This window comes from Pinus tabuliformis, chromosome 6, assembly GCF_031772625.1.
Source record: "Pinus tabuliformis cultivar Carrire ecotype Pingquan chromosome 6, CPIR1, whole genome shotgun sequence".
Classification (NCBI taxonomy): Eukaryota; Viridiplantae; Streptophyta; class Pinopsida; order Pinales; family Pinaceae; genus Pinus; species Pinus tabuliformis.
Window position 1 is genome coordinate 826,976,306 of NC_142292.1, and position 22,202 is coordinate 826,998,507.

A 22,202-nucleotide genomic window follows, 5' to 3' on the forward strand; every position below is an offset into this window, starting at 1 on the left:
CATCCTCTGCTTCAATGCCCATGTCTTTTAAGGAGGCCTTGAAACCAGATTTCAATCCTAAGTCACACAAGGAGCTCTTAGGTCAGGCCTTTGTGGTAGAGCATTCATCAGACACTCCCATGCTAGAACTGAATCAGCTTATCAATAAGAAAAGGACGAAAGATTTTTAAAGTCACGTGTTTATATGTTGTTTCAATGGCTTTTGGCTCTTGACTTCAGCTCTGCAGGACTAGGTTCATTAGAACTGGACCTAGAATATTGAGTTGTTGTTTTGTTCGAAGAGTTTCTTTATAACTTTCTTTAAAAATCTTAAAGATCAAAAGAGGGTTTTAGACTAGGTTCCTTGGTTTTGGGGCAGAGCGGCTCTGTCAATCCAGCCATGGTTTCTGGAGTTTAATCTGCTTAATATGAAGTCCTTTCTTGTACCCATTTGAGTTAGGCTCCCAAACTTGTTGATTTGAAAATCACTTATGTATGATCTCAGTTAATTAATGTAGGTATTACAGACTCATGTGCTGGTGTGCCTATGTTATTTTAAGCAACAGATCGATAAGATTGCGAAATACACAGGCATTGGAAAACAGTAAGAGAAACACAGTAAGCAAATGCAAAAAAAACACAACAAATTAATAAGGAGCTCACCCAATCCTCCTGGGCTACATCTCCTGGTCCAGCTTTCAGTGATGGCCCTTTTTGTTGTGTCTTTAAGCAGAGTTTTTACAATGAGGAGCTCAATTTGAGTCTCCTGTAACAAATGATGCTTAGTAGGGTGGTACTTGGATTCCCCAAGCCACTAGAGTACACAAACTCCCCCTTACCAAGTCTCGACCTCAACTGGTCTTAATGGGATGAGTCCAATTTGGTACTCGGTTCCTGATAGATATCCTCACAGGGATTGCTTGAACCTCTCAAGCCTTCTCGGTTCTATCTGCTCGATGCTACCTTAGCTCTGCAGGTCAGCTCGACTTCTTTGTTCTCTGTCTCTTGCTTCACTCTCTTTTCTATCTCTTATATCTCCTCTCTGTTCTCTGTTTGTTTATGGCTTAAAGCCAATCCGTCCCTTCACTGTTCGCTTCCTCTTCCGGCTCTTTGGATCGCCTGCCTCTGTCCGCTGGAATTCCCTGCTTCTATGTCATTTCCACTATGTAACGTTTCACAGAGACGTGGCCACTTGTCGCCTTACGAACTGGGCGCCAGCTCTTCCTCGAACGGCCGTTATTTCGGTTACTCTGCGAAATGATTCATTCGCCAGCTCATCGATCACGTCGGACCCCAAATTTCATATGCCTCAGCCTATTTTTCCGTCAAATCCGGTCCTCCATCGGGTGTAATCTTCGTTGTTGATCTGGGGCCTCCAGATCCTATGGTCATCGCTTTTATCGCATGGGTGAGTTGCTCGACCGTTACCCTGCGATGAGAGCGGTTTTCTCTCTCATCCGTCGAACACACGTCATTCAATGTATGGCATCGCTCGGTCCTCTGCCAAACCCGCTTACCGCCCGAAATGCCTCCGATATTCTGTCGGTTTTGGAGCGCGGGACCCACCTGTCGGTTTTAGCGCTTTTCCCACGGTTTTCCCTGTTTTTCACATGACCAGGTGCCGGGGCTTTTCCTTCTCTGAGGTTTTTATCCTACGATGTGCGATCATCAGAAACGGCCTCTGTTTTCTGATATGGACTCCCTATTTGCTAGTTTGCGCCACTGCGCAGTCTCCATGGGCCAACGGTTAGCACGCTTTGACCGAGGGTCCTCATTGTTCCATGCTGGCTACAACTGCCATTGTCCAGAGGTCCTTCCTGATAGCTCGTTATTCACAAGATTTTGGAGTCTGACATAGTTTGAAACAGTCATAGAAACTCTGATAATTTTCAAGGATCCAATTCGGATCACGGCCTTCCCACTGAAAAAGCTTTTGGACCACCAAAAGTTGGTTTTCAAGCATTGACTAAGTGAGGATACAACTTTCTCACTTGTCTAATCTCTATCCATTTTTCACTGCTTGGCTTTGAACCCCTGAGCCCAATTCTGAGGTACTCAACATCTCCCTTGCGCGTCATTCTCACCTTCCTATCCAGAACTGTGTCTTCCTGCAATTCATTAAGATATTCAGGTAGCAGGTCATCAATAGAAGGCAATTGACTCTGCTCTTCGAGATCCTCAATTAGTGAAGGTTCAAACAATCTCAAGCTATCTGCATTTACGACTGAGTAGATGTGCATGTAAGCTGGTAGATCAAGGCGAAAAGTGTTCTCACCAATTTTCTCAAGTATCTTGAAAGGTCCATAGCTGATAGGCTTTAGCTTTTTACCTTCACCTTGCATCCTGTCCTTGTTGATATACAGCCAGACTTGATCACCAACTTGGAAACTATGCTCCATCTGATGCTTGTTATGCCTTGCCTTGTATTTGGCCTGGCTCTTTTCCAGTTGTTCCTGTACTGCCTAGTGGATCTCTTGGATTTGTTAAATGAACCTAGTTGCCCTGTCCACATCGCTGTGTCCCTCAACTGTTGTGTCCTTACCAAAGACAAAATCCAAGGGAGACCTTGGTGTGAAACCAAAACATGTCTCAAAAGGAGATATCTGTGTGGAAGAATGTTTGGCTCGGTTGTAAGCATACTGCACATAACACAAATGTTCATCCCAAAGCTTAGGATGCCTGCTGCAATATCCCTTGAGTAACTAGATCACTATCCTGTTGACTACTTCTGTCTGGCCATCGGTTTGTGGATGGAAAGCTATGCTTTTTTTCAGTTTGGTGTCCATCAGTTCTCACAGACTTGACCAAAACTTTCCCACAAATCGAGTGTCTCGATCAGATATAATGGAAGTGGGTAATCCAAAATGAACCCATACATGTTGAAAGAACAATTTTGCAGTTTGTTCAGTTGTAATAAGTTTATTACAAGGTATCAAAATACACATTTTGCTGAACCTATCCACAACAACATACAGATAATCACGACCTTTCCTAGATTTGGGAATTCCTCCAACAAAGTCCATGGAAACACTTTCCCAAGGATGAGAAGGTACTGGTAATGGAGTGTACAAGCCTAGTTTTCTATTGTTGGGCTTGCTTTTAGCACACATAGTACACCCTCTTACATATCTAGAAAATGTCTCGTTCATTTTTGGCCAATAACAAAACCTTTGCAGTTGTGCAACTGTTTTACTTACCCCAAAGTGACCTGATATTAGAGAAGTGTGTGCTTCTCGAATTATCTTTACTCTTTCAGATTGTGGAATGCATAGCTTCCCACAATGATATAAGAGTTGGTCCTTAATATGATAATCCAATTCTTCTACTCATTTGCCTTGACTTAAAGTTGCATATACATCTTTAAAGTCTATATCTTGCAATGTTACAGCTAGCATGCAAGGGACAACTTGCATGCAACGACAAGCATTTTAAGGACAACAAGCATGCTAGGGACAACAAGCAAACAAGGTGCAACCAGCACATAGGTCAGGATGGCAACATGGTGTAGCAATGGCACATAATGCAGTACAGTGATGGGTACAATCATGATTAATGAAGCGTGATGAGATGCAACATAGTGATGATGGGTGCAGTATGGTGTAGCGTCGTGAGGTGCAACATGATGACAAAATGCAGCACAACGATAGGTGAAGGAGTCACCTTGGAGAATTAGTTGAAGCAGCATGCTTTCAATTGATCTCATGTATCATCTTCTTAGAGATGATCTATGCTCTTATCTAGATAAGTCAAAGTGTTGACTTCTATTGTAAATGTACTATCTCTCTCTCTCTCTGTTGAACTATTGAAGAACATATAAGAAGAATTGATCAAGGGTTTCCCCACATTGGGGTTTGTCCCTGGCTAGCGTCACATCTTGTGTCCTCTTATATTGGCTTGTCTTCTGCGATTTATATTTATGTTCTATCTGCAGTTTACTTTAATGCTGATGTGATTGCTAATCTGGAAAAGATATTGAGCTAACTGTGAAAATTGAAATAAATTGCTCTAGCATAAAACATACCTAAAATTAACAGCCTCCAAATCAACAAAAATCTACTATCACCTACTGTGAATGCACTGATATTGAACTCACTCATGCTCACAAAATATATCCATTCACTTTCCTACACCTTGAAGAAGCCATCAAATATCTCGATTTTAAGCTCAAGCTTAATGACTACTAGAAGGCAAATTGGATATGGCTAGTGACTAAAATTGAGGGGCACACCTTTGCCTGGGTCAGATGCAACAAAATTGCCCTCCCAAAGGCATGGGGAGGATGGGGTCTAAAGGACCTACACTGTTTTTCACAAGCATTGGCGGCAAAGGTTGGATGGAGATTAATCACTACAAACAGTCTTTGGACAGAAGTGGCACAACAAAAATATATCACCCATCTATCTATTGAAGAGTGGATTCGACTCCCCAATAAATCGATAACAAACAAATCCACCATTTGGAAAGTTTTCCTTAAGTATTTTCCCCTCATTGCTATGAGATTAGCTTGGCACATTGGCTCTGGACATCTTGTTCGTATTGGAGTCGACCCATGGTCCGGCTGCGAAAATAAACATATTCTCCGGCACGACTTAATCACTTCCCTGAATGAACATTGGATAAAATTCCTAAATCAGATTGGTGACCCAATAATATCAGACATCTGGGGACAACATCGACTCACAGTTGATGAACTACAACTCCCTGCACAATGGCATGATGTATGGGAAAATTATCTCAGGGTTTTGTCCTCGTCACACACCAGACTAACTGACCAGGAAGATGAACTACTGTGGGTTCTCTCAAAACATGGTGCTTACACTCCCAAGGAAGGTTACCTCATAACCATTGGCACAAGAGAACCTGATGCGCCCAACTAGTGGTGGAAGCACTTATGGAAGCTCAAGGGGTTGGCAAAAGTGTGATTGTATTCTAGTGCATTATGGAAAAAAAAAATACCAACCGGAAAAAATATGACGAAACACACTTATCATGGCCCCTCACGATGTTCGTTATGTCGACTCGCTAGAGAATCCACAAAGAATTTATTTCTACACTATTAGGTGGTGTCCACGGTATGGAACTTCATTTATCACGACCTCTCTTCATCAATTAAATGAAAAGGCAACTCCATATCACAAGCATGGGTTAGCTGGTGGAATGAATCATCAACAAACAAACAAACAAAACATTCCTTTGCTGGTGTGCCGGGGTATATGGATTGGAAGCAATGGGAAAAAATTTCAGGACCAACCTTTTTGTTCGAAGAGAACTCCGACACATCCTTTAGCCATATATTCCATGCTCCTGGAAGACGAGAACACCTTTGTCCCTCGCATTATAACAATGGAAATCATCAATCGAACATTCCCCTGGGCTTATTTTGACGGATCCTCACAGCAGGGATCCTGTGGTGGAGGGGCTGTTCTATACCTATCTGAACATCATTATTTTCAGATAAAATATGTTCTGTGTCAAGGCACAAATAATTACGCGAAATTGCACAGTCTCAAGCTCCTACTTCTCTTTGCACTTGAGAAATAATGCACAAAGCTTCAAATTTTTGGCGACTCAAAACTGGTGATCAATTGGGTCACATCCAAATCCACCTATCACACACACACACACTCAGAAGTATATTGGATGAAGTGATGCACCTCAAGACTCGTTTTGACTTCCTCTCTTGTCATCATATTTACAAGGAACATAATCATACTGTAGACCAACTTTCCAAAGAAGGCACACAACAGACGTTTGGTACTTGGCACATGACAAAGAACAACAACAACACACAATACCAATATTATCATTGACCATTCATGGACATACAATAGGAAGATGCAAATATATAGGATTGGACGTATATTACATAGTTCTTTGTCACTTATGAACACTTTGACACAGTTAGGATCTTCTTTTTTGATATCATAACAACATCCACATACTGGATTATACTCACTAGACTTTGATGACATAATGTATATATTTTCTTTTGATTATATGCTAGGATGATGGTACTGATTTGGATGATATAAACCAATTTTATTTATTTATTTTCTATGGCGTCATATGAACCATACAGCATGTAATTTTCTTATTTTATCATTATGAAAATTACGATTTTTCCTAGAGGAATATATATATATATATATATATATATATATAATACTAAAAGAATCATGAAACTTTTAACTAAATGTATTTTTAATAAAATTATAAATAAGAATATCTCTCTATATAGAAACCCAAAATTTATATAAATATAAATAATAGATCCACCCTATATCCATCTTAACTCAAGATCTACCAAGCTCTGAGAGGGATCATATATTTTAAGGTGCAAACATCTTTTAGAGTGAAAAGATATTTGATCCCTATCCCTCTCGGTGCTTGGTAGATTCAGAGTTAAGATGTATCTAGGTAGGTAACTTTACATATCTATGATATATGATATTAACAAACAAATTCATAATTTATTTTTTCAAATGAATGGTTAGATAATTTCTATTAAAAACAAAATCTTGTTTTTGGGCGAAAACCCTTACATAGTTCATCAAGTTCCATCATAATCCTATTATCTTAAGTCCAATACATATGCAACCTATGCTTATGGCATTTTTTGCGAAAATTCTAAATAGATGCCTATGTATATAACAAACAAATTCACAATTACAAAAACATAAAATCATAATTTATGATATATGATATCAACAAACAAATTCATAATTACAAAAACACAAAATCATCATTGTCAAATTTATATTAAAACCAACCTAGATCCATCTTAACTCTGGATCTACCAAGTGCTTAGAGGGACCAAATCTCTTTTCACTTTAAAAGGGGTTTGCATCTCAATAGATTTGATCCCTCTCGGTGCTTGGTAGATTCAGAGTTAAGATGGATCTAGGCTAGTTTTATTATTAATTATATTTATATTTATATTTATAAATATAATTATTAATTTTATGTTATTTATTTTTATTTATAGTTTTATGTAATTTGATAAAGTCAAAATGTTTTATTGATAATTATAATTATTATTTTATTTTATTTTATTTTGACCGAGTCAAAATGTTTACGATACATTACATCTCCCCATACCTTTTCGCTTTTAGATTTAATTTAAATAATGTTATAAAATAAAATATTTTTATTTTGAAATGAGTTATGGTTTTTGGAGGTGTGATATTGATAAGCCATGGTATTGTAACAAAGCCTCTTTATAGGTTAATAATATCCATGTTAAAATGAAGGTGAATATCCATAGTTATGAATCTTGTTATATTGTAAGTTTATGGTAAATATTAAGTTTTTATATGCTTATTAATTAAATTTAAATGTGACAAGACAAACAATTTGGTGTTAAATTAGTCTCAAAGCTGGCCCATGCTTCATCATGAATGTGTCAGTTATGTGCATTTGCTCTCCATACTCATGAGCATAGTATTGGATAACTATTTTTCCTTCGTATTCAATTGTGGCGTCCAATTTGGCATCCTCCATGTTGTTCAACGAAGAGCTTCTTTTCAGAGCCCTGGCTCTATCTCTTTCAATTATGCAATTGTGGGTTTAACACTTTAGCTCATGGGTAATCTGGTATAAGGGACTCTCTGGCTCACAGTGCTCCTTGGCAGATTCTGGTCTCTACATCTCAATTGGCACCAGACTGGCACATGTCCCTTTGTTAGAAGGTAACTCTGAGCTCTCTGTGTTTGGTTTGGAAATTCCTAGTAGCCAGAGTTGGGAGGGGAATCCCTTTATAATTAGCTCCTTTTCTGTTGCACTAAGCTTTAATATGAGATATATTCCTTATGCTATCTAGTGGGAGTCTCTGGTTCAAAGAAAGTCAGTGATTTTTGAGTCTAAAGTTTATCTATGGCAACTTCTTTGTATTGGGAATTTGGAAAGTGGTTCTTTTGATCAGATTGGAGCCTCTCGTTGTCAAGAAAATACCATTAACAACCTAGACTAGGTATCTTGGTTCCCACCATCTACTATGGTTAGTTGCTTGTTGCATTCTGTTGATTTGGGTTGGTCGGGTTATTCCTGCAAAGAGTTTATTGTGGTCGAGGCTTTTCCCATCACAACATCATGAACTCCAACACAAATTATGAATCCTCCTCTGAGAATTGCCCATGCTCTTAGTGTCTATTTGTTCATGAAGCCCTGCAAAGGGAAGACGATGAATTACAAGTACAACTTTTCTAGATGTACCATGCACAAGTTGAACATGCAAATCATACCTTGGCTCTCCAACAACAAAATTTAAGTTTGGAAGATGAGGTTGACATGCTTAGGGTTATCATTCAGACCTCAAGGTTAGCAAATATCCATCCACTATTCAGGAACAATCTTTGGAGCTTGCAGGCAATCCAGTCATAGGCCTCAAAAAGCTAGCATCTGATTTTGATTGAACTCCATGCAATGAAATTTTGGGTTTTTGGTTTTAATAGCTTTGATAGGAAGTCTCTCCATGTAATGGATTTACTATAAGGTTGTTGATAGGAAGTATCAATGATGTAATGGATCAATAGCTAATAGGCATCTGATATAGAATTGAATATGAAGTGATGTATCCCCCTTGTATTTGTTGGGACCGAGCGCAAATTTAATCTAAATATTACTCATTTTTGTTTAAAAAATTAAATTAAATTTAAATATGGTTACAAAATCATTATTTTACAACACTACATCTCCCCCATACCTTTTTTTTTTAGATCTAATTTTAAAAAATGTTATAAAATTAAATTAATATAAATTATTTCATTTTTTTTTAAATGTTGACATACAATATTTCTTGCCTAGTCTCTACACAACTTCCCCATGTTGGGCATAGAGCGACTCTCACCACAAAAAAGGTAAAAAAACTCATCATACTCCCAACAATAATAATGTGAATAGGATTAAAAGAAATACCCAATAAATCAATCACTAATTAAGATTAAACGAACCCCCATAAGCCAAAATGAAATGTAAGTGTTTATATATATATATATATAGTAAATTGTCGCATTTTGTATTCATTATCCAAAAGAAAGATTACACCATTTTCAAATAAAAATTTACAATATATGATTCCTACTACATCCCTGGATTCAAAGACTAGAGTGAGCAATGGGTTTTTCTTTTTTCCCCTTTCTCCTACGAACAATATTCCATCCTGCAGAGATATTTGTCACGACTAAGGCTAAAGTTGAAAGCTCATTTTCTTGAGAAATTGCCATGGCCACCAGTCCAGCCGAAATTGGCATGTCTTTCTCACCATCAGACTAGTCCGACTCATGACTCCACTTTTCGCCGTAAATTGCAGGGGTTGTTGAAACTAAAGAGCTCTCCATCTCCTTTGGCGAAAGATTTTTTCTCGCCGAGGACTGTGGTGGTACCACTAGGAGCTGCCTTGGATCTCGAGATGTTGTATTGTTCATTGTTGTCTTTTGTTGTTGGAACCTATTCTGCTTTTGATCTACAAATTTCTTAGCACCTGATGTTGTCTTTGGTTCTTGCCAGCCATAATTTTTTCTCTTCACCTCCTATGATCTGACAATCCCTTTTGGAAAGGGACACACATGTTGAAGGTGTCCATGCTGTTGGCAGATTCTACACTTGAATGCAATGTTTTCATAGTCTAGAGGTTGGAAATACTCCTTGTCTCCCCAATTGAGGATAATTTTTTCTAGCAAACCTTCGCTGAGGTCCACTTCCACACATATACGGATGAAGCTTACGAAACCCTTTGACAATCGTTCACATTCAACCTCGATAAAGTAGCCCATGGAGTCTCCAATGTCCTCTACGAAATCTAACAAGATCAATTCAAGGGGTAAGTGATCTGAATTGGATCCTTGAAAATTATCAGAGTTTATATGACTGTTTCAAACTATGTCAGACTCCAAAATCTTGTGAATAATGAGCTATCAGGAAGGACCTCTGGACAGTGGAAGTTGTACCCAGCACGGAACAACGAGGACCCTCGGTCAAAGCGTGCTGACCGTTGGCCCATGGAGACCACGCAGTGGCGCAAACTAGCAAATAGGGAGTCCAGATAAGAAAACAGAGGTCGTTTCTGATGCTCGCAGGATAAAAACCTCAGAGAAGGAAAAGCCCCGGCAATTGGTCATGTGAAAAACAGGGAAAACCGTGGGAAAAGCGCTAAAATCAACAGGCGGGTCCCGCGCTCCAAAACCGGCGGAATATCGGAGGCATTTCAGACGGTAAGCGGGTTTGGTAGAGGACCGAGTGATGCCATACATTGAATGACGTGTGTCCGGCAGATGAGAGAGAAAACCACTCTCATCGCAGGGTAACGGTCGAACAACTCACCCGTGCGATAAAAGCGATGACCGTAGGATCTAGAGGCCCCAGATCAATGGCAGAGATTGCACTCGATGGAGGACTGGATTTGATCGAAGAATAGGCTGAGGCATATGAAATTTGGGGTTCGACGTGACCAATGAGTTGGCTGATGAATCATTTCGCAGAGTAACCGAAATAAAGACTGTTTGAGGAAGAGCTGGCGCCCAGTTCGTAAGGAGACAAGTGGCCACCTCTCTCTGAAATGTTACACAGTGGCGATGACATAGAAGCAGGGAATTCCAGCGGACAGAGGCAGGCGATTCGAAGAGCTGGAAGAGGAAGCGAACAGTCAAGGGATGGATTGGATTTAAGCCACGAACAGACAGAGAACGGAGAGGAGACAGAAGAGACATAATAGAGAGTGAAGCGAGAGGTAGAGAACAGAGAAGTCGAGCTGACCTGCAGAGCTAAGGCAGCATCGAGCAGACAGAACCAAGAAGGCTTGAGAGGTTCAAGAAATCCCTGTGAGGATATCTGTCGAGAACTGAGTACCAAATTGGACTCATCCCATTAAGACCAGTTGAGGTCGAGACTTGGTAAGGGGGAGTTTGTGTAATCTAGTGGCTTGGGGAAGCCAAGTACCACCCTACTAAGCATCATCTGTTACAGGAGACTCAAATTGAGCTACTCATTGTAAAAACTCTGCTTAAAGACACAATAAAAAAGGCCACCACTGAAAGCTGGACCAGGAGACGTAACCTAGGAGGATTGGGTGAACTCCTTATTAATTTGTTGTGTTTTTTTGCATTTGCTTGCTGTGTTTCTCTTACTGTTTTCTAATGCCTGTGTATTTTGCAATCTTATCGATCCATTGCTTAAAATAACATAGGCACACCAGCACATGGGTCTGTAATACCTACATTAATTAACTGAGATCATACATAAGTGATTTTCAGATCAAGTGGTATCAGAGGTATAGGTTGTTAAGGTTAGACAAGCTTGTGCTGGATTTAGCTGTTGAATGCTAACTAGATCAAAGCTCAAATTAGGAGAAGGAGAGTTGGTCGAAACTAATCCTGAGATTGGAAGAGTCTATCCTCAAACAAACAAATTCATAATTACAAAAACACAAAATCATCATTGTCAAATTTATATTAAAACCAACCTAGATCCATCTTAACTCTGGATCTACCAAGTGCTTAGAGGGACCAAATCTCTTTTCACTTTAAAAGGGGTTTGCATCTCAATAGATTTGATCCCTCTCGGTGCTTGGTAGATTCAGAGTTAAGATGGATCTCGGCTAGTTTTATTATTAATTATATTTATATTTATATTTATAAATATAATTATTAATTTTATGTTATTTATTTTTATTTATAGTTTTATGTAATTTGATAAAGTCAAAATGTTTTATTGATAATTATAATTATTATTTTATTTTATTTTATTTTGACCGAGTCAAAATGTTTACGATACATTACATCTCCCCATACCTTTTCGCTTTTAGATTTAATTTAAATAATGTTATAAAATAAAATATTTTTATTTTGAAATGAGTTATGGTTTTTGGAGGTGTGATATTGATAAGCCATGGTATTGTAACAAAGCCTCTTTATAGGTTAATAATATCCATGTTAAAATGAAGGTGAATATCCATAGTTATGAATCTTGTTATATTGTAAGTTTATGGTAAATATTAAGTTTTTATATGCTTATTAATTAAATTTAAATGTGACAAGACAAACAATTTGGTGTTAAATTAGTCTCAAAGCTGGCCCATGCTTCATCATGAATGTGTCAGTTATGTGCATTTGCTCTCCATACTCATGAGCATAGTATTGGATAACTATTTTTCCTTCGTATTCAATTGTGGCGTCCAATTTGGCATCCTCCATGTTGTTCAACGAAGAGCTTCTTTTCAGAGCCCTGGCTCTATCTCTTTCAATTATGCAATTGTGGGTTTAACACTTTAGCTCATGGGTAATCTGGTATAAGGGACTCTCTGGCTCACAGTGCTCCTTGGCAGATTCTGGTCTCTACATCTCAATTGGCACCAGACTGGCACATGTCCCTTTGTTAGAAGGTAACTCTGAGCTCTCTGTGTTTGGTTTGGAAATTCCTAGTAGCCAGAGTTGGGAGGGGAATCCCTTTATAATTAGCTCCTTTTCTGTTGCACTAAGCTTTAATATGAGATATATTCCTTATGCTATCTAGTGGGAGTCTCTGGTTCAAAGAAAGTCAGTGATTTTTGAGTCTAAAGTTTATCTATGGCAACTTCTTTGTATTGGGAATTTGGAAAGTGGTTCTTTTGATCAGATTGGAGCCTCTCGTTGTCAAGAAAATACCATTAACAACCTAGACTAGGTATCTTGGTTCCCACCATCTACTATGGTTAGTTGCTTGTTGCATTCTGTTGATTTGGGTTGGTCGGGTTATTCCTGCAAAGAGTTTATTGTGGTCGAGGCTTTTCCCATCACAACATCATGAACTCCAACACAAATTATGAATCCTCCTCTGAGAATTGCCCATGCTCTTAGTGTCTATTTGTTCATGAAGCCCTGCAAAGGGAAGACGATGAATTACAAGTACAACTTTTCTAGATGTACCATGCACAAGTTGAACATGCAAATCATACCTTGGCTCTCCAACAACAAAATTTAAGTTTGGAAGATGAGGTTGACATGCTTAGGGTTATCATTCAGACCTCAAGGTTAGCAAATATCCATCCACTATTCAGGAACAATCTTTGGAGCTTGCAGGCAATCCAGTCATAGGCCTCAAAAAGCTAGCATCTGATTTTGATTGAACTCCATGCAATGAAATTTTGGGTTTTTGGTTTTAATAGCTTTGATAGGAAGTCTCTCCATGTAATGGATTTACTATAAGGTTGTTGATAGGAAGTATCAATGATGTAATGGATCAATAGCTAATAGGCATCTGATATAGAATTGAATATGAAGTGATGTATCCCCCTTGTATTTGTTGGGACCGAGCGCAAATTTAATCTAAATATTACTCATTTTTGTTTAAAAAATTAAATTAAATTTAAATATGGTTACAAAATCATTATTTTACAACACTACATCTCCCCCATACCTTTTTTTTTTAGATCTAATTTTAAAAAATGTTATAAAATTAAATTAATATAAATTATTTCATTTTTTTTTAAATGTTGACATACAATATTTCTTGCCTAGTCTCTACACAACTTCCCCATGTTGGGCATAGAGCGACTCTCACCACAAAAAAGGTAAAAAAACTCATCATACTCCCAACAATAATAATGTGAATAGGATTAAAAGAAATACCCAATAAATCAATCACTAATTAAGATTAAACGAACCCCCATAAGCCAAAATGAAATGTAAGTGTTTATATATATATATATATAGTAAATTGTCGCATTTTGTATTCATTATCCAAAAGAAAGATTACACCATTTTCAAATAAAAATTTACAATATATGATTCCTACTACATCCCTGGATTCAAAGACTAGAGTGAGCAATGGGTTTTTCTTTTTTCCCCTTTCTCCTACGAACAATATTCCATCCTGCAGAGATATTTGTCACGACTAAGGCTAAAGTTGAAAGCTCATTTTCTTGAGAAATTGCCATGGCCACCAGTCCAGCCGAAATTGGCATGTCTTTCTCACCATCAGACTAGTCCGACTCATGACTCCACTTTTCGCCGTAAATTGCAGGGGTTGTTGAAACTAAAGAGCTCTCCATCTCCTTTGGCGAAAGATTTTTTCTCGCCGAGGACTGTGGTGGTACCACTAGGAGCTGCCTTGGATCTCGAGATGTTGTATTGTTCATTGTTGTCTTTTGTTGTTGGAACCTATTCTGCTTTTGATCTACAAATTTCTTAGCACCTGATGTTGTCTTTGGTTCTTGCCAGCCATAATTTTTTCTCTTCACCTCCTATGATCTGACAATCCCTTTTGGAAAGGGACACACATGTTGAAGGTGTCCATGCTGTTGGCAGATTCTACACTTGAATGCAATGTTTTCATAGTCTAGAGGTTGGAAATACTCCTTGTCTCCCCAATTGAGGATAATTTTTTCTAGCAAACCTTCGCTGAGGTCCACTTCCACACATATACGGATGAAGCTTACGAAACCCTTTGACAATCGTTCACATTCAACCTCGATAAAGTAGCCCATGGAGTCTCCAATGTCCTCTACGAAATCTAACAAGATCAATTCAAGGGGTAAGTGATCTGAATTGGATCCTTGAAAATTATCAGAGTTTATATGACTGTTTCAAACTATGTCAGACTCCAAAATCTTGTGAATAATGAGCTATCAGGAAGGACCTCTGGACAGTGGAAGTTGTACCCAGCACGGAACAACGAGGACCCTCGGTCAAAGCGTGCTGACCGTTGGCCCATGGAGACCACGCAGTGGCGCAAACTAGCAAATAGGGAGTCCAGATAAGAAAACAGAGGTCGTTTCTGATGCTCGCAGGATAAAAACCTCAGAGAAGGAAAAGCCCCGGCAATTGGTCATGTGAAAAACAGGGAAAACCGTGGGAAAAGCGCTAAAATCAACAGGCGGGTCCCGCGCTCCAAAACCGGCGGAATATCGGAGGCATTTCAGACGGTAAGCGGGTTTGGTAGAGGACCGAGTGATGCCATACATTGAATGACGTGTGTCCGGCAGATGAGAGAGAAAACCACTCTCATCGCAGGGTAACGGTCGAACAACTCACCCGTGCGATAAAAGCGATGACCGTAGGATCTAGAGGCCCCAGATCAATGGCAGAGATTGCACTCGATGGAGGACTGGATTTGATCGAAGAATAGGCTGAGGCATATGAAATTTGGGGTTCGACGTGACCAATGAGTTGGCTGATGAATCATTTCGCAGAGTAACCGAAATAAAGACTGTTTGAGGAAGAGCTGGCGCCCAGTTCGTAAGGAGACAAGTGGCCACCTCTCTCTGAAATGTTACACAGTGGCGATGACATAGAAGCAGGGAATTCCAGCGGACAGAGGCAGGCGATTCGAAGAGCTGGAAGAGGAAGCGAACAGTCAAGGGATGGATTGGATTTAAGCCACGAACAGACAGAGAACGGAGAGGAGACAGAAGAGACATAATAGAGAGTGAAGCGAGAGGTAGAGAACAGAGAAGTCGAGCTGACCTGCAGAGCTAAGGCAGCATCGAGCAGACAGAACCAAGAAGGCTTGAGAGGTTCAAGAAATCCCTGTGAGGATATCTGTCGAGAACTGAGTACCAAATTGGACTCATCCCATTAAGACCAGTTGAGGTCGAGACTTGGTAAGGGGGAGTTTGTGTAATCTAGTGGCTTGGGGAAGCCAAGTACCACCCTACTAAGCATCATCTGTTACAGGAGACTCAAATTGAGCTACTCATTGTAAAAACTCTGCTTAAAGACACAATAAAAAAGGCCACCACTGAAAGCTGGACCAGGAGACGTAACCTAGGAGGATTGGGTGAACTCCTTATTAATTTGTTGTGTTTTTTTGCATTTGCTTGCTGTGTTTCTCTTACTGTTTTCTAATGCCTGTGTATTTTGCAATCTTATCGATCCATTGCTTAAAATAACATAGGCACACCAGCACATGGGTCTGTAATACCTACATTAATTAACTGAGATCATACATAAGTGATTTTCAGATCAAGTGGTATCAGAGGTATAGGTTGTTAAGGTTAGACAAGCTTGTGCTGGATTTAGCTGTTGAATGCTAACTAGATCAAAGCTCAAATTAGGAGAAGGAGAGTTGGTCGAAACTAATCCTGAGATTGGAAGAGTCTATCCTCAAACAAACAAATTCATAATTACAAAAACACAAAATCATCATTGTCAAATTTATATTAAAACCAACCTAGATCCATCTTAACTCTGGATCTACCAAGTGCTTAGAGGGACCAAATCTCTTTTCACTTTAAAAGGGGTTTGCATCTCAATAGATTTGATCCCTCTCGGTGCTTGGTAGATTCAGAGTTAAGATGGATCTCGGCTAGTTTTATTATTAATTATATTTATATTTATATTTATAAATATAATTATTAATTTTATGTTATTTATTTTTATTTATAGTTTTATGTAATTTGATAAAGTCAAAATGTTTTATTGATAATTATAATTATTATTTTATTTTATTTTATTTTGACCGAGTCAAAATGTTTACGATACATTACATCTCCCCATACCTTTTCGCTTTTAGATTTAATTTAAATAATGTTATAAAATAAAATATTTTTATTTTGAAATGAGTTATGGTTTTTGGAGGTGTGATATTGATAAGCCATGGTATTGTAACAAAGCCTCTTTATAGGTTAATAATATCCATGTTAAAATGAAGGTGAATATCCATAGTTATGAATCTTGTTATATTGTAAGTTTATGGTAAATATTAAGTTTTTATATGCTTATTAATTAAATTTAAATGTGACAAGACAAACAATTTGGTGTTAAATTAGTCTCAAAGCTGGCCCATGCTTCATCATGAATGTGTCAGTTATGTGCATTTGCTCTCCATACTCATGAGCATAGTATTGGATAACTATTTTTCCTTCGTATTCAATTGTGGCGTCCAATTTGGCATCCTCCATGTTGTTCAACGAAGAGCTTCTTTTCAGAGCCCTGGCTCTATCTCTTTCAATTATGCAATTGTGGGTTTAACACTTTAGCTCATGGGTAATCTGGTATAAGGGACTCTCTGGCTCACAGTGCTCCTTGGCAGATTCTGGTCTCTACATCTCAATTGGCACCAGACTGGCACATGTCCCTTTGTTAGAAGGTAACTCTGAGCTCTCTGTGTTTGGTTTGGAAATTCCTAGTAGCCAGAGTTGGGAGGGGAATCCCTTTATAATTAGCTCCTTTTCTGTTGCACTAAGCTTTAATATGAGATATATTCCTTATGCTATCTAGTGGGAGTCTCTGGTTCAAAGAAAGTCAGTGATTTTTGAGTCTAAAGTTTATCTATGGCAACTTCTTTGTATTGGGAATTTGGAAAGTGGTTCTTTTGATCAGATTGGAGCCTCTCGTTGTCAAGAAAATACCATTAACAACCTAGACTAGGTATCTTGGTTCCCACCATCTACTATGGTTAGTTGCTTGTTGCATTCTGTTGATTTGGGTTGGTCGGGTTATTCCTGCAAAGAGTTTATTGTGGTCGAGGCTTTTCCCATCACAACATCATGAACTCCAACACAAATTATGAATCCTCCTCTGAGAATTGCCCATGCTCTTAGTGTCTATTTGTTCATGAAGCCCTGCAAAGGGAAGACGATGAATTACAAGTACAACTTTTCTAGATGTACCATGCACAAGTTGAACATGCAAATCATACCTTGGCTCTCCAACAACAAAATTTAAGTTTGGAAGATGAGGTTGACATGCTTAGGGTTATCATTCAGACCTCAAGGTTAGCAAATATCCATCCACTATTCAGGAACAATCTTTGGAGCTTGCAGGCAATCCAGTCATAGGCCTCAAAAAGCTAGCATCTGATTTTGATTGAACTCCATGCAATGAAATTTTGGGTTTTTGGTTTTAATAGCTTTGATAGGAAGTCTCTCCATGTAATGGATTTACTATAAGGTTGTTGATAGGAAGTATCAATGATGTAATGGATCAATAGCTAATAGGCATCTGATATAGAATTGAATATGAAGTGATGTATCCCCCTTGTATTTGTTGGGACCGAGCGCAAATTTAATCTAAATATTACTCATTTTTGTTTAAAAAATTAAATTAAATTTAAATATGGTTACAAAATCATTATTTTACAACACTACATCTCCCCCATACCTTTTTTTTTTAGATCTAATTTTAAAAAATGTTATAAAATTAAATTAATATAAATTATTTCATTTTTTTTTAAATGTTGACATACAATATTTCTTGCCTAGTCTCTACACAACTTCCCCATGTTGGGCATAGAGCGACTCTCACCACAAAAAAGGTAAAAAAACTCATCATACTCCCAACAATAATAATGTGAATAGGATTAAAAGAAATACCCAATAAATCAATCACTAATTAAGATTAAACGAACCCCCATAAGCCAAAATGAAATGTAAGTGTTTATATATATATATATATAGTAAATTGTCGCATTTTGTATTCATTATCCAAAAGAAAGATTACACCATTTTCAAATAAAAATTTACAATATATGATTCCTACTACATCCCTGGATTCAAAGACTAGAGTGAGCAATGGGTTTTTCTTTTTTCCCCTTTCTCCTACGAACAATATTCCATCCTGCAGAGATATTTGTCACGACTAAGGCTAAAGTTGAAAGCTCATTTTCTTGAGAAATTGCCATGGCCACCAGTCCAGCCGAAATTGGCATGTCTTTCTCACCATCAGACTAGTCCGACTCATGACTCCACTTTTCGCCGTAAATTGCAGGGGTTGTTGAAACTAAAGAGCTCTCCATCTCCTTTGGCGAAAGATTTTTTCTCGCCGAGGACTGTGGTGGTACCACTAGGAGCTGCCTTGGATCTCGAGATGTTGTATTGTTCATTGTTGTCTTTTGTTGTTGGAACCTATTCTGCTTTTGATCTACAAATTTCTTAGCACCTGATGTTGTCTTTGGTTCTTGCCAGCCATAATTTTTTCTCTTCACCTCCTATGATCTGACAATCCCTTTTGGAAAGGGACACACATGTTGAAGGTGTCCATGCTGTTGGCAGATTCTACACTTGAATGCAATGTTTTCATAGTCTAGAGGTTGGAAATACTCCTTGTCTCCCCAATTGAGGATAATTTTTTCTAGCAAACCTTCGCTGAGGTCCACTTCCACACATATACGGATGAAGCTTACGAAACCCTTTGACAATCGTTCACATTCAACCTCGATAAAGTAGCCCATGGAGTCTCCAATGTCCTCTACGAAATCTAACAAGATCAATTCAAGGGGTAAGTGATCTGAATTGGATCCTTGAAAATTATCAGAGTTTATATGACTGTTTCAAACTATGTCAGACTCCAAAATCTTGTGAATAATGAGCTATCAGGAAGGACCTCTGGACAGTGGAAGTTGTACCCAGCACGGAACAACGAGGACCCTCGGTCAAAGCGTGCTGACCGTTGGCCCATGGAGACCACGCAGTGGCGCAAACTAGCAAATAGGGAGTCCAGATAAGAAAACAGAGGTCGTTTCTGATGCTCGCAGGATAAAAACCTCAGAGAAGGAAAAGCCCCGGCAATTGGTCATGTGAAAAACAGGGAAAACCGTGGGAAAAGCGCTAAAATCAACAGGCGGGTCCCGCGCTCCAAAACCGGCGGAATATCGGAGGCATTTCAGACGGTAAGCGGGTTTGGTAGAGGACCGAGTGATGCCATACATTGAATGACGTGTGTCCGGCAGATGAGAGAGAAAACCACTCTCATCGCAGGGTAACGGTCGAACAACTCACCCGTGCGATAAAAGCGATGACCGTAGGATCTAGAGGCCCCAGATCAATGGCAGAGATTGCACTCGATGGAGGACTGGATTTGATCGAAGAATAGGCTGAGGCATATGAAATTTGGGGTTCGACGTGACCAATGAGTTGGCTGATGAATCATTTCGCAGAGTAACCGAAATAAAGACTGTTTGAGGAAGAGCTGGCGCCCAGTTCGTAAGGAGACAAGTGGCCACCTCTCTCTGAAATGTTACACAGTGGCGATGACATAGAAGCAGGGAATTCCAGCGGACAGAGGCAGGCGATTCGAAGAGCTGGAAGAGGAAGCGAACAGTCAAGGGATGGATTGGATTTAAGCCACGAACAGACAGAGAACGGAGAGGAGACAGAAGAGACATAATAGAGAGTGAAGCGAGAGGTAGAGAACAGAGAAGTCGAGCTGACCTGCAGAGCTAAGGCAGCATCGAGCAGACAGAACCAAGAAGGCTTGAGAGGTTCAAGAAATCCCTGTGAGGATATCTGTCGAGAACTGAGTACCAAATTGGACTCATCCCATTAAGACCAGTTGAGGTCGAGACTTGGTAAGGGGGAGTTTGTGTAATCTAGTGGCTTGGGGAAGCCAAGTACCACCCTACTAAGCATCATCTGTTACAGGAGACTCAAATTGAGCTACTCATTGTAAAAACTCTGCTTAAAGACACAATAAAAAAGGCCACCACTGAAAGCTGGACCAGGAGACGTAACCTAGGAGGATTGGGTGAACTCCTTATTAATTTGTTGTGTTTTTTTGCATTTGCTTGCTGTGTTTCTCTTACTGTTTTCTAATGCCTGTGTATTTTGCAATCTTATCGATCCATTGCTTAAAATAACATAGGCACACCAGCACATGGGTCTGTAATACCTACATTAATTAACTGAGATCATACATAAGTGATTTTCAGATCAAGTGGTATCAGAGGTATAGGTTGTTAAGGTTAGACAAGCTTGTGCTGGATTTAGCTGTTGAATGCTAACTAGATCAAAGCTCAAATTAGGAGAAGGAGAGTTGGTCGAAACTAATCCTGAGATTGGAAGAGTCTATCCTCAAACAAACAAATTCATAATTACAAAAACACAAAATCATCATTGTCAAATTTATATTAAAACCAACCTAGATCCATCTTAACTCTGGATCTACCAAGTGCTTAGAGGGACCAAATCTCTTTTCACTTTAAAAGGGGTTTGCATCTCAATAGATTTGATCCCTCTCGGTGCTTGGTAGATTCAGAGTTAAGATGGATCTCGGCTAGTTTTATTATTAATTATATTTATATTTATATTTATAAATATAATTATTAATTTTATGTTATTTATTTTTATTTATAGTTTTATGTAATTTGATAAAGTCAAAATGTTTTATTGATAATTATAATTATTATTTTATTTTATTTTATTTTGACCGAGTCAAAATGTTTACGATACATTACATCTCCCCATACCTTTTCGCTTTTAGATTTAATTTAAATAATGTTATAAAATAAAATATTTTTATTTTGAAATGAGTTATGGTTTTTGGAGGTGTGATATTGATAAGCCATGGTATTGTAACAAAGCCTCTTTATAGGTTAATAATATCCATGTTAAAATGAAGGTGAATATCCATAGTTATGAATCTTGTTATATTGTAAGTTTATGGTAAATATTAAGTTTTTATATGCTTATTAATTAAATTTAAATGTGACAAGACAAACAATTTGGTGTTAAATTAGTCTCAAAGCTGGCCCATGCTTCATCATGAATGTGTCAGTTATGTGCATTTGCTCTCCATACTCATGAGCATAGTATTGGATAACTATTTTTCCTTCGTATTCAATTGTGGCGTCCAATTTGGCATCCTCCATGTTGTTCAACGAAGAGCTTCTTTTCAGAGCCCTGGCTCTATCTCTTTCAATTATGCAATTGTGGGTTTAACACTTTAGCTCATGGGTAATCTGGTATAAGGGACTCTCTGGCTCACAGTGCTCCTTGGCAGATTCTGGTCTCTACATCTCAATTGGCACCAGACTGGCACATGTCCCTTTGTTAGAAGGTAACTCTGAGCTCTCTGTGTTTGGTTTGGAAATTCCTAGTAGCCAGAGTTGGGAGGGGAATCCCTTTATAATTAGCTCCTTTTCTGTTGCACTAAGCTTTAATATGAGATATATTCCTTATGCTATCTAGTGGGAGTCTCTGGTTCAAAGAAAGTCAGTGATTTTTGAGTCTAAAGTTTATCTATGGCAACTTCTTTGTATTGGGAATTTGGAAAGTGGTTCTTTTGATCAGATTGGAGCCTCTCGTTGTCAAGAAAATACCATTAACAACCTAGACTAGGTATCTTGGTTCCCACCATCTACTATGGTTAGTTGCTTGTTGCATTCTGTTGATTTGGGTTGGTCGGGTTATTCCTGCAAAGAGTTTATTGTGGTCGAGGCTTTTCCCATCACAACATCATGAACTCCAACACAAATTATGAATCCTCCTCTGAGAATTGCCCATGCTCTTAGTGTCTATTTGTTCATGAAGCCCTGCA